We start from the raw sequence: 18,686 nt of genomic DNA on the forward strand, positions 1-18,686 counted from the left end.
CAGGAACGCCGCCTATTTTCAACACAGCCATTTTTCTATTTCTGCGCCCACCGCTGCCGGTCACCCCCGTATCCCTCGAGATGTGGTCTCCCCTTGACTCCCACAAATCACGCTTTTCCCAGGCTCGGGTCGGGCCGGGTCAGAGGCCAGGCCGGCGCCGCTTCCCGGCAGCACACCTCCGCACCGCGCTCACGACAGCCACAAGTGCCGGTCCCGCCCAGGCAAGGCCTCCGCCACACACGCCCGCCTCCGGCCCCGCCCCCGCCTCCGGCCCCGCCTCCAGCCCCGCCCCCGCCTCCAGCCCCGCCCCCGCCTCCAGCCCCGCCCCCGAGCACAAAGGGGCGGTCCGGGAACAGGCCCCGCCGCCCCTGCCGCCGCGTGGGCTGGGGGAGGGGCGGTGCGGGAGGCGGGGCGCGGGGCCGCGGGCGGGGCGCGTCGCGGAGGGGCGGGCCGGGGGCGGTCCCAGGAGCGCGGGGCGCACTGGGCGGCGCCGGGAAGTGGAGCCCTTCCCGACCAGGGCCCGCCGCCGCGCCCCGGCCCCGCCCCTCCGCGCCCCGGCCCCGCCCCCCGCGCCCCGCCCCCTCCGACTGCGGGAGTCGCGCCCTCCGGCCCAGCGTTCCCGAACTTGCTCTAACTTCCTCGGCTGAGCCGGGCCGCGCCGCCGCCGCCGCTGCCGCCGCCGCCGCCGCGCCCGGGTGAGTAGATCGCTGAGCTCCCGCGGGAGCGTCGGGCCCTGCCCCCGTCATTGTCTGAGGCGGATCCCCCCGAGCGCCCTCTGGGGACGAGGACTGCTCCCCAGGTCCGGGCTCGGCCCCTCGGGTTCCGCGGTCCCTGCCCGGGGGCGGCCCTGCGGGCGGCGCTGGCTTTGTTCGCCCGGATCGCCCGCGAGGAGCTGGAGGCCTTGGCCCGGACCCCGCTGAGCCGCACTCGGGCGCCGGGCGGAGGGAGAGCCTCAGCGGGCCACCCGGCGGGCACGCGGGGTTCCATCGCTGTCGCCCGTTCCGCGTCCCCGGACGGGGCGCGCGGGGGCCCTGCGGGGCCGAGAGCCCTCGGAGAGGGACTGGCTGCACCGCCGCAGTTTGGGGGTCTGCGCCCGGTCCCCAGCTCTGAGTCCTGGGATGGGCACTCCTGGCTCCGTCACTGACCCTTGGCCGCGCGGAGGTCGGGCCAGGCGTGGAGGGTGGTGCGGGCCAGGCGGGGCTGTCCGCTCCCTTCCCCCTCGCGGCCTTGGGTGTGTTCCACGTCGCCCACCCTGGCCACACGTCCCATTCTGACTTGCGTGGGTTTGGCGGCTCGAGTTTGAGTAGGTGGTGACCCGGCGTCTGCGTGTCGGTCATTGGGGATTGTGCTTGGGAGCAAAGCCGGACCCCTCACTTAACTGGAGCTTCGCTCGAGTTGAGTCTTAGGCTACGGAGTTGGCTCCTCCCGGGCCGCTGCTCCTGCGGGGAAGGGGTGGTGGTGCGGGTGGGTAGGAAGTGTGTGTGTGTGTGTGTGTGTGTGTGTGTGTAGGGACTTCGGCCACGGGACCTCTGGGACACCTACATCTGAGAAGTGAAGTTGTTCTCTGGCCAGAAGCAGTCTATGCAGGTGCCGGTGTGGGGAGAGGCGTGGGTCCTGGTACTGTCCTGGCCGCTGGCTGACCCCGGGCACTGGTGTTTGCTGGCATCAGGTCGTCCTGGGCGGTGAGTGCAAGGCATTGCTTCCGAGCCTCTGCAGGTACCCACTCTCCTTTGCTCAGCTCTCTTCTTTCTGAGGTGGGGTTGCTCTTGGGCTGATAGGAGTGGGTGGAGCTGCCCGCCAAATCCTCAAAAGTAGCCTTGCCCCTAAACCTTGGCCTCAAAATACGGGAAGTTAGTGCCTGCTGGGTGCTTGGGCCACCCGTCCCTGTTTGTGATGGGCAACCTAAGGCCTAGGCCATCAGAGCATTAGGTTGCCCAGCACCTGTATATCCCCTCTACATTCATCCAGCCCTTTGGAAGGATGAGGCACACTTCCTTCCAGGGATCCTCCTGGGCTCTGGACCCTCAGAATGAAGCTCATACTCCTCCCTCATGGCCTCATGTCCCTTCTAGCTTCTCTCTCATCTCCCTCCAAGCTTTGCTCCATCCTGAGGATCCATAATGCCTGCCAGACAGGCCTTAGTAGCCCCGGCTACCACACGGATTTTCCTCTTCTTGCCTCATCCTTTGTTGTACCCCACTTGCAGTTGGAGAGTTTCTTGCCCCACATCTCTGAACTCCACTGCTTCATTTTAACAAAGCATGATTGAGAGTGCCAGGGTGCCAGGCGATGTTGCAAGCACTGTTCCAGGCTCACAACCCTGGCTGGCTGTCAGCTCTTTGTGGTCCTAGAGCCCAGGCTGGTCATGCAGTAGGTGCTCATAGCGTTTACTGATCTGAGCCTGAGCTCAGCTTCACAGTGGCATTCAGGCAAACAGGAGTTCAAGCCCACTGGTGAGACGTACACCAAGCGCTATCTCAGAAACTTGTATTTACTCCTTTAACCCTGGAAATAACAGAGCACGGTAGATAATGTGAACATCCCATTTTCCAGATGAGGAAGATGGCCTAGAGAGGTCACAGAGTAACTTGCTTAAGGTCTCAGTGTGAGCTGGGTTTCCTCATTTCTAATCGAGATAACACCTTCCTCTCAGAAGTGATTGAAGTTGATGAATACTGAATAAGCCTGGCCTACCGTGGAACTAGTAAGTCCTTCAGTACTGGTACCCTTGTACCCCTGCTTCTGGAAGCATCTCATCTGTTTGGGCATACAGCAGGTACCCCTGAACCCCGATGATTTGACTGGTGTTGGAGCTTTTGTCTCCCTAATGCCAGGGAAAGGGAGACCCAAATGGCCGTGCACAAAAGACTGGGGAGTAAGTCAGTGCATCTGTCTAGATAGATGGGCTTTGCTGTGGGAACAATCTACAAATCTCAGAGGCTTAAAGCAATGCAGGGTTATTTCTTGCTCACACCACACCTATTGGATCTGCTTTAGGTTATCCGCATTCTGGGACCCATGTGGATTAATTGGAACATTCCTGGTCACTTGGGCAGAGGGACAAAGAGCATGATGAATCTCACCCAGCTGTTCTTAAAACTTCTACCCAGAAGTGGAATTTCAGTGGTGAAAGCAGACACATGGCCATACTTACCTTACAAGGTGGGGAGGGGAAGAGGATTAGAAATATTTCGCGAACAGCACGAATGCCTGCCACCTGCCAACTGTGCCTTCCTCTGTGACTCCTTCCCAAGATCTGAGTGTTATGTTTCTGTGTCAACACGAACATTGATCATGAATCAATCAAATAAATATTATTTAGATAAGATGAGTTGAGGTGCCACATTTGAAGGGAAGTGGAGTGGTGAACAAGAATACATGTTAGGGTAATAAGAAGTGGTATGCAGAGGCAGCTTGCTTCTCGAACCCTGGGCAAGTTGCTTGAGTTCCTTGGGTCTTTTTTTGCTTATTCATTTATTGATTCATGGGCCCAAGGACTAACGGTGAGTCCAGGCCAGGGATTCTTATCAGACACATGTTTAGCTCCTGGCTTGGTGCTAGGGGCTGTGAACTGGAATGGTGATCCCTGTTTCCTGGGGCCTTTGAAGAGGGATATTAATGTCCATGGGAAGGGAAGCTGGCTCCTGCTCCCCTCACTGCCCTGGCACATCAGCCCTTGGACTTCCCCATGCTCTACTTGTATGTGGCCAGTTGGGGCAGCCACCTTTCCTAGAAGCAGGAGCAAGTAGAGGTACCCCTACAGGCCTTCACCTTCCTCTTCCACTTCTGGGGCTGAGCTTGCAGGTCTAGGGGTGTGGGAGGTTACCAAAGGATGGAATCATGTGGAGAACAGGCTTGAGTGTGGGGCTCGACTGGTTCTCTAGCCTGTAGAAGGGGGTAGAACCTCTTTGTTTATTGTATTTCCATTCTTGCCACCCTTGCAGGATGTTAAAGAGCTGGCCACACTATGGACCTTGCTTTTGTGCTTTGTCACCTGCTTGGTCTCTGCTGACATCCAGCAGGGCCAGGAATCATTGGTAGAGGTGGTGAGACTTGAGGTTCTTCTGCACTGTTGTTAACTCACTGTCCTTACTCATATTTACTCCTTTTTCAGGGTCTGTGTTTTTGCCATCTGGAATAGAGGGAGAGGTGATGGTGGTCTATAGCAGTGTTCCCGCTCTTGGCAGGTCACAGAGTCCCCAGGGGCCTGTGTAGACCAGTGCTTGGAGAGTCTTTGGTCTAGGCGCACACCAGCGTTGTTGGTTTGTCTTAGCTCCCATTAGAGCAGTGTCTTCTCTGACTGAATCCGTGCCAGGTTTTCATAATGTCTCCACATCCGTTTTCTCCCTTCGCAGCGTGCTAAGGTTTTTGCTTCAGGTAGGACAGGTAGCTGTGCTAGGACAGCGCAGGGTCTGGCTGGTGGAAAGTGTTCAGAGCCTCAGCCAACTACACATGAAGATGAATAACATTGTCCAGCTCATAGAGTAGACAGCGGTGATGCCAGCTTTGGAGTCGTGTCTGCTTTCTAGCTGAGTGACCTAGACAAGCCTTTGATTTTTATTTTCCCTCCTGGGCTTGGTTTTCTTATCTGTAAAGTGAGAAGCATCTGCCCTTCTTGCCTCTCTTGGGGTTACTGTGAAGCAGGCGTACACATTTCAGGTTTGAGAAGCAGCATTCAAAGGTCCCAAGTTAGGCCTGACACTCTGGGTAAGGACTGCTGCTGCCACGCCGACAGCGCTCAGCAAAGTGCTCACCAGTAGCTGATTCTGGGAACCCCACTTCCTCCACGCTTGGGCTTGGTGAGGTGAGGGGGCTGGGCCAGGCTGGGCCGTGCTGTGGTTTTTTTTTTTTTTTTTTTGTCGAGGCAGTAAGCCTGGTAATTTGGGTGTAAGTAGGCCTGGGCAGGCTGGAGTTAAAAGTCATTACTCCTCTGCCGCCCTGTCTGAGCAGCCAAGGGAGAGCCCTGCTGTCCATCGGCTAGATAGCTGGAGGGACCAGCTCCGCCTTCCTTGGGCGCTGTCAGCCTATGCTGTGTAGCTGAAAGCCATGGCAGTTGGTTCTAAAGTGGCCTCTGGGATCCTGGGTGAGAGGTGAGCTCCTGGTGCTGCCTCAGACTCTGTGTGTCCATGGGCTTTGGGAGCGCTGAGGCTGGGCTTTCCTGCTGGGTGAGGCTGGGAGAGGAGTGGGCCAGAACAGGGTGGGGCAGGGTGGACCTGAGGGGGGGTTTGGTGAACCTCCTCTCTGGGTTTTCCCTAAGTGCACCAGCTACTGGGGCCTGTGCTAATCTACTCTGCAGGGCTCAGAGAACATTAAAAAAAAAGAGGTTTTTTAGGAATTCCTGGTCCTAATACCTGGGAGAGTAGCCCTCACAGCAACTGGAATTAAAAGAGTGTCCCCAGAATCTCTTCTGTCTACAGCCCAGGCTCTGAGCGGTGAGCCTGGGAGGGCTGAGGGCAGCAGCATATCCCCGGATACACAGACCCAAGGTGGGGTCCTGTGCTCGCAGTATCAGGAAAGCCCACCAGGGCACCTCATGAAACCTGGGCTCACCGGAAAGTGGCAAGTAGAAATAAGGAATCCGACCACCTTAGCTTCAGATTTGGGCCTCCCAGGGAGGGGCGATTCCTCCATCCAATCGCCCCACAATTCCTCAGGCTGTCAGCCGTCAGTGTGACTTACATCAGCCAGGAGTGTTTTGATCCCCAGCCTGGAGTGCCCACTCAGGTGTGCCCAGGCCCCTGTTCCTTCTGTGCCGCCTGGCTGCTGCCACTAGCTGCTCCAAGGAGATCTGGTTGTTGTGAACAGTGCTGTGAAGACCCTGTTTCCTCTCCAGGTGACTTCCCTGTTGTCTGCCTAGCCTGTGGACTAGCTGTCTGGTTTCAGCCCTTCGCCTCTTGACCAGGCAGACGGGGTCAGCCCCAGACCAAGTATAATAGTTCTCACACTCTGGGTGAGGGGTCCAGGAAGACTGGAAGCTCTGCGTGATTAAAGAACAATCATTCTGACACGTGTTAGAACAGTAAGGCAGACTTTATTCAAAATATCGTGATAGGCATAAGGACTACTGTGATGGGGTTTTGCAGTGAGAGAGAGAGAGAGATTATGTTCAACCCCAAATATGACAAGAAAAAGTGGAAATTTATAGCTGAGGAACTGGGGGTGAAGTCGGTGGATGGATTGAAATTTCTGAGAGAGTAATCCTGACCCAACAGGGTTCTTGCCTATTCAACCTAAGAGGCAGGTTAGGGTGATAAGAGGTTACATGGGGGATATGGAGGGTGATCAGAATGGAGGGTGGGGGGTCCTGGCGAAACTGACTTAGCAGGATTCTTGCTAAGAACTGGACTTTGCAAGAACAGAGATGGATGCCCAAGGTCAGGTCCAGTTGAGCGGAGGGCTCCGAGGCGCCTGACTAAAGTTTGGTCAAGGAGAGGCTGTCAGTGTCCGGAGGCTGGCTGGGACCTGCTTTCGTTCTTGCCCTGGCCTGAGACCATCATTGCCCACACGTGTCCCTCAGGAGTGGTGTCCCTTCTGTGGGCATCACTCCCTTGTTTCCGGAAACCCTGGTCCTTTTCTTGTCAGCGACTGCTGGCTCCTTGTCTCCTGGCTCCCTCTCTGCTGCCTAGGCTGCCCTCTGCACCGAGGAATTAGTGTGGACCTGGGCCTCGGTTCCCTGTGCCTCACTGACCAGTGGTGGTGCCCTTTGCCAGATCTGTTGGGTGCCAGACAACATCCATTTGACTCTGGACAACCTTTCCTGCTTTACCCTCTTTCCTTGGCCTCTGTATCTGGTGTTTCCTGCTCTCTCTGTTCTGGGCAAACCAGTTTGACAACTTCATGGATCTCTCCCTTTCCCACCTACTAGGGACTCATTGTCTTACTTGTTTGAGCTGGGCTGAGGGAGGTGCTGTGGGGATCTCCTCCCCCTGCCTGGACTGTGTTCTGCTGTCCAGATCCCATCCCCCCCTTCCTTCCCTTGTCTGAGGACTTCCGATCTCTGCAGGAGCCAACCTTGTTCCTCCCCCTCCATGCCTGAGGCTCCTGCTTCTTTTTCTGCCCCTGCTCTCTACTTGGCCAGACCTGCACAGATGACCCTGTTTGGTGTGTCTCCTGCTCCTGGGGCTGCTCCTGTCTCAACAGCCAGCTTTTTAGGAACCAGGTCACCTGCTATTGTGAGAAGAAAGGGTGTGAAGAAAACCTGTTGGCAGTGGGTGGAGCCTTCCCCATTTCCCAAAGTTCCACTGGCTTCTACTCCTGCAGGGGACCAGTGGTGGTGACAGAAGCCAGCTCTGGGCAGCCATCCTGCCTGTCAGAGCGATTGTCTGCTGTGTCCTAGTTGCTTTCTGTGAAATACAAGTACTGGTATAAATACAGACAAGTTTTGAGGGGACATGTCAACAAAAGAGTTGGTGGTAGTGGTCGGGTGTTCATTCCCCAGGGAGCAGGGAGGAGGGCGTGGCATGCACCCAGGTCCAGGGTGGGGTGGGCTGGTCCTGGAGCTCTGTCTGTGGGAAGACAGATGAGATTGTGGGGCAGGTGCCACCTGAGTGGTCGTAGAATTTGGTGTATTGAGCATTAGTGCCTACCTGGGTGTTAGGCCCTGCCCATTCATGCAGGAAGACGGTTGAAGAGGGACTGGTCTTAGTCTGATGGGCAAGAGCTGCCGAGGGCTTTGTGCTGGAGTGGACTTGGCTTGTGAGGGGCAGGAACTTGTTGAGGCAGCTGAGGTATGAGGGCTCCAAATGCCAGCGTGTTTCTACTTGTGAAATCTCATTTGTGTTTCTTAATTTGGGGTCTACTTGTAGAACATTGAGCAGTCATCAGAAAGTATCTCATGGAACAGAGGAGCCAAACATCTCCTCCTCTCTTTTCAGTTGTCTTTCTCTGTGGCCTGGGCAGTCGTGAGCTTGGGGTCGTTAGGACACCTTAGTGCTTGCGTGGTGGCCTGGGGGTGGGACATGCGAGTTCCGCCAGGTAGAAAGTGTTCCATTCAAAACCACTCCCTGCCCTCCAAATGGTCTCCCCCAAGTGGTCCTCCCAGGCTTGGTTCTAATAGGCATGTGTCATACCCCTGAGAAGCAGGAGAAACCGGGATGGTTAACATATTGTTCCTTAGAGGGAAACTCACTTGGAGGAAATACGTCAGTGCTTCCAGTGCAGAGTATTGATTGATGGGTCCGTTAAAGGAAGCTTTTCAACAAAATCTATGTATCCTTTTAGTAAGGAATAATATACAAATCCATCTCACAACTGCATCTTGCAGCTTCCATTTCCTGAAAGGTACGTGGAGTTTAGTGGTTAAGGGATTGGGATTTGGAGCTTTGATTTTGGAGAAACTGTTTTTAGCCTGTCCTTGGAATTGGGCCAGGCCTAGAAATCTGTTGAAATAGTTTTCTTTAGCTGCTAAAATTGGGGTGGGTTGGTAACACTGGGACCTTGAGACTCCCTGGTGACTGGGGAGGGCCCTGAGGAGGGTCCCCGCTGGGGCCTGGGACTCCTGTGGTCAGAACCCGCGCCTGACAGTGTCACCGGATCCTCTGCGTGGAGTAACTCCAGGTGTCCTTTCTACCTTTCTCAGAATCTGCTCTTAGTGTTCCTAGGAAAACTTTCTATTTTGGGCCTTGGGGAGGAGTTGTGAGCAGGGAGGTAGCTAGCGCTCTGAATTGGTGAGTCTTTATTCTGGAGGCTGGCACTACCCCCGCCCCCAACTGCTCCTTGTTCTAGGGAGATACCAGAAACTGCCTGCGAGAACTCCAGGTAAAAGTTTGGGTGCCTCCAGCCACAAACTTCAGGGATTTTAAATGTCAGTTTAACTTTTTTATGAAAAAAATGTATCCATGATGCAACACACATAAAGATATATAGTGAAAATTAACATTTCCATCCCTGACCCCTTCAGTTCTGCTCCCCTGAGGCCTCTGTCACCAGATGTTGGGTGCCTAGTCAAGCATCTCTCCTCTGCCTGTGTTTATCCTCCTGCTGGTATGCTAATTACGCTGGTCTGCACGTACTGCTTTTTACTCTCCAGTTTATCTTGGGATTGCTCCAGTTCAGCACACACAGTTTAGCTCTGAACAGCGGCGTGTTATTCCTCTGTATGGGAAACCACGATTCGCTTTGTCAGCCCTTCATTGATGGACATTGAGGTTGCGTCCAGTATTTTGTTTCTGCCGGCCTAACTAAGGAATGCCTTGCACGGGCTGGTAGTAGCTGGGTTGCAGAGATGGCTGGACAAGGAGTCCGGGCGTGCGTCTGGTGCTTAGCAGGAAAAGAAACATGCTGTTTTGATTGCAAGAGGGAGCATGAAAGCTGCTGAGTTTTCCTTTTGGAGGGATCTTGTATTTCTGCAGGTGGAGCCTCGAGCTGGATGGTCTACAGTGGGGTGCTGGCGTGCTGGTTCCCAGCACAGTCTGTTTTCCGCTCAGCCCAGCCAGTCTCCGTAGCACCTGTTGTTTGCAGCCCTTGGCTGTGCCCTGTGGGCCATGAGGCCTGTGTATCAAAAGTGTGATACAGGAGGGTGAAGAGGCAGCCAGAGCCAGATGGGGGTGGGAGGGGGAGGCTTCTCAGTATGTGGGCTTGAGCCTCCGTAGGAGTTTGCAGAACTTGGGCGGAGCATGAGGAGGAGTCTCTGCTGACAAACAAGCTGGAGCTGGGAACCAGCTTTTAGAAGAGCAGATTTTCCCTCAGTTTCAGGAGTTGGTGTGAGGGTCAGGCCTTCCATCGTGGCCTCCCTGGACCTTCCTGTGCTCTGGGATTCCCCCATCTCCTGCCTGCTCTGCAGCCCCGGCTTGGTGCTGCTTCAGGCTGCCTTGAGTCTGACTGCCACCCTCTGATTTAAAAAGCCTGTGTAGAAGGCACCTGGTGTAAATAATAGATGCGTTTTCTGTTTTGAGCAAGCGGCTTCCTTTCAGAGCAGACGCAGGGGGTGAGGGCAGATGAGTTTTTCTTCCTGGGCGGGGGTGGGTGAGGGAGGGGGCCATGAGAGCGGGCGCGAGTTGGAGCCATCTGCTGGGATCCTCCTGGGAGTCCTGGGAACTCTTTTTCCTCATCCTTGTGGCCACCGTGGGCCTCTGACATGACGATAGTCTCCCTGTGTGGCTCTGGCCATGCAATGCCTGGGCAGGGCAAGAAGCAGGGAAATTTTAGGACTGGCTGGCAGATAGGCCCCCCCACCCCCACTCCGTAAGTGGAAGGGTGGCCGACATGACCCCGAGCTGCGGGGTTGGAGGACTGTGTCCCTGCCTTGTCTCCCGCCATGGCTGTTACATGGTACCCTGTAAGAAGTCCAGAGGCTCCCATGCCCACAGCTCTGTGGTGTGGGGCTCGAGGCCTTGGCAGCACAGAGGTTTCTATTATGGCGGGGTGGCAGCTAGGACTGACCTGTGGGGCTGAGGGGGTGGGGCCTGGGCGCTGACAGTGGTGCTATTCATGGGCTCTGCCCTGGTTTCCTGCTGCCTCCCATTGTGGCTCTTTCGCTGGGGGGGGGGGAGGAAGGGGGTGGCCAGTGTTGCAATTGTCGCTGACAGCAGGAGCCCATTGTGCTTAATCAGGTCCTTTGGTGGGCAGCTCTCAGCCACGCCGGGGCCCCTCCTGGGGCCCCTCCTGTGTCCTCTGATGTCGCGTGAGCTGCCCAGCCTGGGCCCTGCCCCCTCCCAGCGCTCCCTCCACCCCTGGCGGTCAGAAGGGGCCCTGCCCTTTGCGGGTACCTCTGTCAAGATCCCCCTCCTCCCTCTCAGGTCCCCATGCTGTGTCTGGAACCCACCCCCCGGACAAGAGTTCTGAGCAGCTGGGCAAGGAGCGGCAATGCCCCGTGCTTTTCTTGTGAGCCAGCCACCTGCCCCGCTGCCCCTGGGTGTGGGTTCTGTCTGAGCAATCCCGGCCCAGCTGCGCCCTTGGGTGGGGGCCAGGCGCGTGCCTGGGTTGTGGTCGATCTTGCAGGCCCCCACTTTCCTTTGTACCTCAGTGTTCAGCCCAGGGTCCCCTGTTCCTCACTCGAGCACTCAGCTGCAGAAAAGCCTGCTTGTTGGCAGGCTGGCCTGTTGCCTCCCCCGCTGCCTGAGCCACAGCCATATTCCTTTGTTCTGCCATCTCCGGGCTCTTGAATCTCAGGCGGGCAGGCAGGCAGCTGGGCAGGCAGCAGACAGCGGTCTCACAGCACCAGCGGGAACCCTTAAGACATGAATCTCCCCACTGAGCTAGAGGCATGCAGTCCCCTGGCCACACCATCAGCTCCCCCAGCTGGAACCCCGTCTTCCCAGTGGTGCTGGGATTTCTTTCTTTAGAGAGGTTCTAGCCCTCTTACTGGATCAGAATGATGGTGACATGTCCACTGGGCCAGAGGGAGGTCTCACCTGTTTGTGGCCACTTGAGGATGTGGGAGAAAGGGAGGGAGAGAAAGAAGGGAGGGAAGAAAAGAGAGCTGTGGGGGAGCGGGGGAGCTGCACATGTGCCTCTGGGAGCACTGCCTCCTGGTCTTTGCCAGAAAAAGCCACTCCTAGGCACCAAGTGTGCTCTTCCTTTACCTTCTGATCCTTCCCCGTGAAGTCTGTATAGGAACAGTTCTTAGCATTTAGTGGCAGGGGTGGTTGAGAAAACAGTTTCTTTTTGTTTTGGTCTCTGTATGGTTGTGGGGATTTTTCTCCAACTGAGAGGAACCATCCCCCGCCCCTTGCATCTGAACATCTCTCTGCTCTTCCAGTTTTTGGTGGGCAAGATGAGCTTCCTCTTGGGGGCCCAATTTCTCCCAAGTGGGAGGTCTCAGGTGGGCCACTCTCCGGCATCGCTTTCTGGAGGTGTGCCTGCCCCAGCCCATAGATCTCTTGCTTTCTACACCGCAGCCAGAGTCTGTAATAGTCACCTGCTTTTGACATCGAGTTGTCTTGTATGAGAAAACAACTCGGAGCTCTCTTTGCTTTTTTGTGTTTAGCGTTTTATTTTACCGTTTCCAAACGGATGGATCCTGAGATTAACCTGACTGTCTTTTTCAGACTCTCATCAGCCATGTTTCATAAATTAGGAAGCAAGTCCCAGGTCTAAACAGGATGACCCCCTGGAGTGTCTTTATTTCAAAAAAAAGTTGTACAAATGTACAAGCCTTGGCAAAAAGAGCTATGTTCACTGTCAAATGCATTGAAACAGATGCTGCTTTCAGGGCAGTTGGCCCCAAATGAGGTTGGGAAAGGTCATGACGGAGACTGCATGGTGTTTCGGAAAAGTGGAAAAGTACACGGAAGTAGAATGCTGGGGGTGAGCCCCGGCTGTTTGACCTTGGCAATTTCTTTCCATGGGCGTAGGTCTCTGAAAAATGGAGGAATTGTTTAGATGAACTTTGGAAACTTTTTAGCTGTGACTCTTTCAGTTCTATGAATCTAACTTCAAAACAGTTGGTCACTACCCTGAACCCCTCTTGCCAACTCAGGATATTCTTTAGTAGTGTCATCAGATGGGGTTAACAGAGGGCATTTCTCCAGGGCAGTTCTTCCATGAGCTCTGGAGGGGCTGGTGGTGGCAATGGTCATTTCCACCGAGGTCTGTGGTTTTTACGTGGAAACCCACTCCCCCTCCCTTAAAGCGGTCAGTTCTCAGGGGCTGGGTGAGGCACCAGGAGCCCACTGATAAATCGTCTTGCCTCAGACCTTGGCATTAACTCTTTTCTGAGAAATGCCACACTCCCTTTCTGAACCTGGGGGAAAGGCAGTAAAGCTCTTTTTATCTTATCTCCCACCAAAGTGAAGTGACGCTGTTAAAAGTGAAAACAAAAACAGTAAGATAGAGATACCCTCTGTGCTTAAATATCCCAGTACCTCTTCCTGAGGGGCTGGAGCTTAAATTTAGTCTATTTTGTTACAGATTCTAGGAGGCAAAATCATCCTTTGGCTTCTGCTCCTTCAGGGTGGGTGTGTGGCCCTTTATCTGCCTTTCCCCACCCAGCGATCACCCAGCCCCCACCCCCTGGGCGGCTGTGGCTTTCCTCCCATTGTCTGCTGGGCCTGGAGCAGCCTCTGTGTCACTGCTCCGGGCTGTGTGTGCTGCTGCCCTGTGTCCCGGGAGGCCTGCCGTCTGGGAAGACGCCCAAGGGGCAGGGAGTCCCGCTTCACCGATCATTTGGTTAGGAGCTTCCACAGCTGTGAAATGGGAATAAAAATAACCTGTGAGGATGCAGTGGGATGCCCTAAAATAATGAGAAACTTCAAAATGAAAGCAAGCCTTCCTCCAGGAAAGCTGAACGTGTCCCTGTAAAACAACCCACGAGAAAGATGGGTGGGCTTTCCTCCCCTGACTTGCCTTAATGGCTGTTTCCCTTCTTCAGTGTTGGTGCTTTTCTCTTAGGCGTCTTACACCCTCACCGTTCAAAGCACTGCCCACAGGCCTGTCAGGCAGCATTGCATCACCCGGGAGCTTGTTGAGGTGCAGAATCTGCGGGGCGGGAGTGGTCTCACCTCACACCCACTCAATCAGAATCTGCATTTTAACAAGATTCTCACGTGATTTGCATTCACTTTCAAGTTTGAGCAGCCCTGGCTCAGACACCTTTCTTGCCCGCCCTGTTGCGCTCCATCTTCTTCAGTCTGTGTTGTGGTTTTGCCGTCTTCACCCTCTCGTGCTCTTTAAAGCTGTCGACTTTATCTGGGTCTGGCAGCTTCGGTCGGGGCCCCATTCTCTCCAGCGTGCAGTTTACCGCAGGTATCCCTCGGCGCTGGGGGTGTCTCAGAGGGGGGTCTGGGGACCAAGAAAGCCGACTTGGCTGGCAGCTGCGGCTGCCAGCACCTCCCCGAGCCTGCTGGCAAGGTCATCTTTGGGGCACTGAGCCCAGGGGTAATTGGAGCCTTCCTTTGTGAACGGGCAGCACAGAGCCTCCCTTGGCCATCTGGTGCCACTTGCCCCGCCCAGTGCCTCCCAGCTGGATGACAGCATCAGAATTGCTGGCTTTTGTAGAAACACAAAGCATTCCGTCTTTTATAAAGACGTTTTGGTGTATGTTCAAGTTGAAAGAAGTAGTTCAGAAGGGGCCCTCTAAGTTTATTCTTGGTAATACTTTTGTAGTGGAGAAAAGTTTGAGATACCTCGCCAGTCTTTACTAGAACTGCCGGTGCACCCCCTGCATTCTGGCGGAGGCCAGTGGTTGTTTGTGGGGAAGAGCTGCCTAGGCCTGGGGGTGAAAGCGCTGGTGGGCTAGAGAAGCCCTGGGCTCCCCGGCTCAGCTGCTGGGGTGGGGGTGGGGGGGCTCTCTGTCTTTCTGGGACTGTTTTAGGGACTGAACTGCTAATCTGACTCTTTCCAAATTCTGCTGCCTTTTCCAGCAATTTCCCGCCATTGATTTGCATTAAAAAAAAAACTGTTGTTCACTCCACCCCTAATTTTTTTCCTCTTGACATTTTCAGTGCACTTTGTTATATTTATTTTTCTCCAGCAGGCTTCACTTTTCATAGCTTGCTTGGGAAGTTTGTTTTGTTAGCTCTCAACCTTTTCCCCAGGCTGTTTGCGTTGCTCAGAGGCCAGGAAGCTGGCTCTGTCCCGGGCTGGTGAGCTCCCCATTCTGGACTGGATTAAGGGGTGCTCCTAATGCTGTCTTTGAAGTAAAGTGGGTTGTTTTGTTTGTCTTAAAACACAGTATATTGTAACATACTGTGCAGTTTTGGATGCAAAGATTTTTAACATCTTAGAGCCACAATCTTTATGCCTTTCAGGCATGAAAAAAAATTCCAGGGGGGGGGGAGAAGTAAATGTGTATCATTCTATATTCTCTTGTATAGTTACTTTGTGTTGGGGGAGAAGAAGGTGAGGGTAGGACACCTCCTACAAAGAGAACATTTCAGATCTCCCTTACACTTGCAGGCCAAATCCTTGTGCCATACTGGGTGGGGCAACTCCCTTAATGGCTGCTGAAGACTCAGTTATTGGAGCAGAATTTATTTCTCTGCAGGAGAGGGCCCACTCATCACTCAGAACATCTGTGGTGTTTAGGAGCAGCTCCTACCCCAACTGTGTCAGCCCTGTAGGGCAGCCACTCTGGTTGCATCTTGGTACCACGTCCAGAGCTGGGCACACACTGGGGCTCCGTGGACGGTCCACATTGGAGAATCTGTTGGCTGCCGCCGTGTGAGAGCGCAGTGTGGCCTCCCCACCTCAGAGTATGCCGTTCCTCCCAAACTGGTGAGTGACTCCATGTGGAGGTTCATCCAGTTCATGCGTAAGCCATCTGCTCTGCGCAGCATTCCCTGACCGGCTGCCCACCTCCTCCTCCTCCCACCCAGCCCTGCCCTCCAGCACCTACCCGACTCTCCACTTAGTAGAGGGAAGTGTGTGCTGCGTCAGGCCTGGGTCTCCACAGCCTCATGCGGGGTGCCTTGTCCATAGTAGGTGCCTCAACATGCAGAAACAAGTCCGGAGGTGTCTGTCTCCCACAACAAAGCTGGTCCCCCTGAGGGACTAGCACAGGGAGTTTGTGTGTCGATGGGTCTGGGCAGATTGTCTGAAGTCTTGCCAATCTCGGAAACCTTTCGGTCTTAAGGTCTTCTTTTTTTTTTTTTTTTTTTAATTTTTATTGGGGAATATTGAGAAACTGTGTTTTTCCACGACCCATCAGCTCCAAGTCAAGTCATTGTTTTCAGTCTAGTTGTGTGTGTGGCGGGGTGGGTGGACCGCTCACTGGCCCATGTGGGAATTGGATCAGTGACCGTGGTTTTACGAGCACTGCGCTCTAACCAACTGAGCCAACCAGCCGGCCCATCGTCAAGTCTTTTGTTGAGAATTCCAGGGAGGAGAGAGAGCCCAGTCCCGTCTTCCTGAGGTTTGGAAGTCCTGGCACGTTGGCCTCCTGGGGTCTTGTCCACGTTGGAGATGTGACTGTAAACTGGGCCCATATTCTCCACATCTTGTGTGCAACCGGCTTCTGGGTGTAGACATTTCATGTGCACTTAGGTTTTCAGAAACAGAATCAGGGCCCAGGGCACCATGCAGCGTGTGCTCTGCATCCTCCCATGAGCTGGCAGCTGCACCTTTAGCAGCAGAGCGAAAGCTGCTACAAAGCCAGGAAGGTGCCAGGCCTCCTTTTGCTCAGCTTCTTGAGAAGTGGGGGGCAGCATCTGTGGGTGCCCAGGCCCCGCCTCCCCTGGGTGGGGTGGGACCGCCTGATCATGCCAGTGCAGTTGAATGAGCTGCCTGATGAATCATTCTCAAGACCTGTGTTTGAGCCCTAGGATTATTGTCTGAGTGTTTTATCCTCGCCCCTCCCCACCCCCCTACTCCTTTAAAAGAAAATGACCACAAACCACATTTTGACTTGAGGTCATTTATTTTGTAGAATCTCCCTTAATTTGGGTTTCTTTGCTCTGTCCTCATGATGAGGTTCAAGCTATGAATTTTCGTCAGGAATACCACGGAAGTGAGGTGTCCTTCTCAGTGCATTCCCTCCCTCAGGAGGGACCCATCCCATGTTGGCTTGACTCATACACGGGTTATGACAACGGCGATCACTTGATGAAGGTGGTATCTGCTGGGTTTCTCCGCTGCTAGGTTACTATTGTCTTGTCTTGGTAATTAGTATGTGTCCTATGGGGAAGAGACTGGGAGATGAAGTAAATGTGCTGTCTCTCATCAGCGTATTTTAGAGCCTGTGATGGTCTGGATGTTTGTGCCCCCCCCCCATTCATGTCGTATTGAAATCCTAATGCCCGATGTGGTGGTATGCGGAGGTAAGTGAGGCCTTTGGGAGGTACTTAGGCCACTGGGAATGGGATTAGTGCCCTTCTAAGAGACCCCACAGAGCTCCCTTGCTTCTTCCACCCTGTGAGGATACGCTGAGCAGGTACCAGCTCTGGACCAGGAAGAGGGCCCTCAGCTGACCTTGCTGGCGCCCCAATCTTGGCCTTCCAGCCTCCGGGACAGTGACAAGTCAATTTGCGTTCTTTATAAGCTACCCCGTCTGTGGCTGCTGTGGTTACAACATCCAGAACAGACTGAGACATGAAGGATGATTAACAGGTTTACTTATTTCTGTCATGGCTGCTCAAGGGTGATGATTTAATTCGATGAATTCCTTCTACATTTGTCATTTGGGATAGTGCTATAAAGACGTTTCCTTTCTCCATTTGATTATCCATTTATTTATATGTTAGATGGGACACATGGATTCTTATTTTATTCAGTTAAAATGCATCACTATTCTTGTTTATTTTGATGCTCACCTTGTTCCAGATTTGGCCAGTGGGGGTTTGTTCAAACTGATAACCGTAAAGGACAGCTCTTAAAAATGTGAATTTCCAGGTCGTCACGGTTCCCTTCAAGTCTCCGTGTGCAGCTTGGAACAAGCTCCTTGAGTAATTGTGATGTTCTGTGGAATTTGGGGTCAGCCCCACCGGGCCCATCTTTTTCAAGTGTATACCTCACAGAGCCTCCCGTCTCCCCACCCCAGCCCCCTGAATTGACAGATGACCTGCTCTGCCCACTTGCATGCTGGGTTTTTGGGTCAGAGTTTTTTTTTGAACAAAAGCTCCTGTAGCTTAAAAAGTAATAAAAATAGTAAGTTTGAAAATCACTGGATTAGGTGACCTCCATTCCAGGCCCAGCATTTCTCCCGCTGAGGAGGGAAGCTGGGAGGTCCCAGCTTCCCTCCTCTGACCCACATCCGTCTCTCCTTCTGCTTCTTTCCTGATGACAGGACCAACATAGACAGATGTCTCCTCACCGTCAGTGCCCCTGAAACGCAACAGGTTTCAGGTCGTGGGTTTTGCTGGTGGAAACTCAATGCTGCGCTTGCTACGTTCAGAGTTGCATACAGGAAGCCAAGGCCCCAGACTGGTTGGGAGGGCTCAGAGCTGGTAGCCTAGGCTTTCCTGGAACTCCACGTGGAGGCCATCCAGGGCTAGCAGTCAAGGGCCTGAGGGTCCCAGAACTTTGGGAACCTCCCCTCCACCACCCTAACCGCTGTATGGCTTTGTAGTGTCTTCCTTTGGTGAAGAGTCAGACTTCTGGTTCCCTGTGAGTGGTTGCTGCCCGTGTCCAATTTGCACTGTTTCTGGCAGACCCTGGGGCTGGAGAGTTGGGTCCTGTGGGGTTGGTTAGAGTAGGCCATAGACACTTCTGACTGAGGGTGGTGAGTCAGAGAACTGGGTGGGGAGCTTGTGGGTGTGAGCTCTGGCCTGCCTAGTGACCTCTCTCTTACCTGAGCCTGTTCCCTCGCATATTCTCCTGTCCTCTTTTGCCTTCTCCCCTTGGGCCTACCTGTTCATTTGGCTTGTCTGTGAACGTTTCCCAGCACGAAGTGGGCTCTCAGGACTCCCTTCTAAGATGGTGGGAATGTTCCAGGCCTAAGGTGTGCTACTCGGAGGTGCAGCAAATCCCCAGCTTCCTTGGGAATTTGGCTGCCCTTCCCCGGAGAGGCCTGTGACCAGGTCAGGTGCCAATTCTGCGGCTAGCCGCAAAGGCCAGGTGGAAAGGTTCAATCTTGGAGAATGGCTGACTGGAGTATGGGGGGAGAAGAGCTGGCAGGATAACTTGGGTTCTAGCTCGGGATATGGGCGATGGTGTTGCCCAAGTACAGCATGCTCCAAGTGGATTCTCTGCGTGTGGTCTCACGTAGCCCAAGGCAACGTATTGGCAGAGCTGCATTTCTTTCTGGAGGCTCTGGGGAAGAAGACTCTGCTTCCAAGCTCACTCAGGTTGTTGGCAGAATCCACTTCCTCCTG

At 54.2% G+C, this 18,686-nt stretch overlaps 1 protein-coding gene across 3 annotated transcripts in view; it reads left to right on the forward strand.

The window, feature by feature from the left end:
- Window positions 1–464: 464 nt before the first annotated feature.
- TSPAN14 (tetraspanin 14) overlaps window positions 465–18,686 on the forward strand; it is a 53,414-nt gene continuing 35,192 nt past the window's right edge. Inside the window, exon 1 of one of the 3 annotated variants that reach the window (XM_081075300.1) lies at window positions 465–695. The gene's annotated coding sequence lies outside the window, so the exon portion shown is untranslated. Of the gene's footprint in view, window positions 696–8,224; window positions 8,281–18,686 lie in introns of those variants that run through there. The other 2 variants (XM_081075299.1, XM_081075301.1) reach the window with 2 other exon arrangements.

Source organism: Rhinolophus hipposideros, assembly GCF_964194185.1.
Source record: "Rhinolophus hipposideros genome assembly, chromosome: 15".
NCBI classification, from domain to species: Eukaryota; Metazoa; Chordata; class Mammalia; order Chiroptera; family Rhinolophidae; genus Rhinolophus; species Rhinolophus hipposideros.